Here is a 2,608-nt window from a genome sequence, read left to right on the forward strand (position 1 = left end):
CATCACAGAAGCATAACTGATTAAATCATTGGCACTGATGATCAATTCAATTTCCAGCCCCTCTCCCATTCCTGGAGGTGGGGGGCGGGGAGCTGTGGTGGAACTGAAAGTTCTAACCCTGTAATCTCCTGGTTGGTTCCCCTAGCAACAGTCACCATCCTTAGGTGACCTAAGGGCTTTCCCAAAGTCACCTCAGTCACCATATAATTGTGGGTCCGTCTCTGGGTTTTATATTCTGTTCCATTTATCTAAGTGTCTTATTAGTGTTATTGTTATTTTTTTGGTGCTAGTACCATACTGTGTTGATGACTACAGCTTTGCAGTAAAGCTTTAAGTCTAGAATTGTGATGCTTCTAGCTTTGCTTTTCTTTTTCAAGATTGCTTTGGCTATTTGGGGTCTTTTGTGCTTCCATACACATTTTAGCATTGTTTGTTCTAGCTCTATGGAAAACACTGGTGGTATTTTGATGGGAATTGCATTAAATGTGTAGATTGCTTTGGGTAGTATAGATATTTTAACAATATTTGTTCTTTCAATCCATGAGCATGGAATGTTTTTCCATTTCTTTGTGTCATCTTCAATTTCTTTCGTAAGTGCTGAATAGTTTTCAGAGTGCAGATCTTTTACCTCTTTGTTTAGGTTTATTCCTAAGTATCTTATGGTTTTTGCTGCGGTCTTCAACAAAGCAGGACAGAATATTCAATGGAAAAAAAGACAGCCTCTTCAACAAATGGTGTTGGGAAAACTGGGCAGCAACATGCAGAAGAATGACATTGGACCACTTTCTTATACCATACATACAAAAAAATTCAAAATGGATAAAAGACCTAAATATGAGACAGGAAATCATCAAAATCTTAGAGGAAAACACTGGTAGCAACCACTTTGACATCAGCCATAGCAACTTCTTCCTAGACATGTCTCTGGAGGTAAGAGAAAGAAAAGCAAAAATGAACATTGGGACTTCATCAAGATAAAAAGCTTCTGCACAGCAAAAGAAACAATCAACAAAACTAAAAGGCAACCTTCATAATAGGAGAAAATATTTGCAAATGACATATCTGATAAAGGGTTACTATCCAAAGTCTGTAAAGAACTTACCAGACTCAACACCTGAAAAACAAATAATCCAGTTAAGAAATAGGCAGAAGACATGAATAGACATTTTTTTCAAAGAAGACATACAGATGGCTAACAGATACATGAAAAGATGCTCAACATCATTAGTCATCAGGGAAATACAAATAAAAACTACAATGAAGTATCACCTCACACCAGTCAGAATGGCTAAAACCAGTCAGAATGGCTAAAACTAACAACACAGGAAACAACAGGTGTTGGCAAGGATGGGGAAAAAGGGGAACCCTCCTACTCTGTTGGGGGGAATGCAAACTGGTGCAGCCACTCTGGAAAACAGTATGGAGGTTCCTCAAAAATAAAAATAGAACTACCCAGAAATTGCACTACTAGGTATTTAGCCAAAAGATACAAAAATACTGATGAATGGATAAAGAAGAGGTGATATATCTTTCTATCTATATAATAGATATATCTATTATATCTATATCTATATATTGTATCTATCTATCTATATAATGGAATATTATTCAGCCTTCAAAAAGGATTAAATCTTGCCATTTGCAAGGACGTGGATGGAGCTAGAGAGTAGTATGCTAAGCAAAATAAGTCAAAGAAAGACAAATACCATATGACTTCACTCATATGTGGAATTTAAGAAATGAAAAAGATGAACATAGAGGGAAAAAAGAGAGAGAGAGGCAAACCATAAAACATACTCTTAACTACAGAGAAGAAACTGAGGGTTGCTGGAGGGGAGGTGGGCAGGGGGATGGGTTACATGGATGATGGACATTAAGGAGGGCATTTGTTGTGATGAGCACTGGGTGTTATATGTAAGTGATGAATCACTAAATCCTACTCCCAAAACTAGTATCACACATATGTTAACTAACGGGAATTAAAAGAAAAACTTGAAAAAAACCCTCACCTCTAATGAAATACACCTTCATAGCTCTCATCACTTAGGAAATTCCATTGATTTTTAGGAGCTCAATGCCACAAGCAGGGAGGATCAAATATGTATTTCTTATGAATCACAGTATCACAATTATTCACATTTTTCTAAAATGAGTTTTTATCTCAATGATTAATGCATTTCTCTATATCTCCTTCTACAACATCTATCAATGATCTTTAATTAAAAATGTATTATTTTCATACTGTTGTAAATGATATCATTTTGAATGCTAATTTATAAATATTCATTTCTGATATATCACAATGAAGTTGATTTGTATAAACTGCTCTTTTATTGAGTTGTCTTGCTAAATCTTATATAAATTTTAATAATTTGTCTTTGGATCTGTAGAGTTTTTGTTTTGGAATTTCTTGTAGTCAGTCATCATATGCAATGATTTCTTTTCAATTTCACACACTTTTTATTTCTTTTTTCACACCATAGTGGAGAATCTCCTATTCGATGTTGAATGGAAGTAGTGATAATTAGTAGTATCCTTATCATGCTCCCAATCATAGAAGGAATGCTTGTAACTTTTCACTGTTCATCATGAAGATTTATGCAGAATT

This window comes from Neomonachus schauinslandi, chromosome 1, assembly GCF_002201575.2.
Source record: "Neomonachus schauinslandi chromosome 1, ASM220157v2, whole genome shotgun sequence".
In the NCBI taxonomy this organism is placed as follows: Eukaryota; Metazoa; Chordata; class Mammalia; order Carnivora; family Phocidae; genus Neomonachus; species Neomonachus schauinslandi.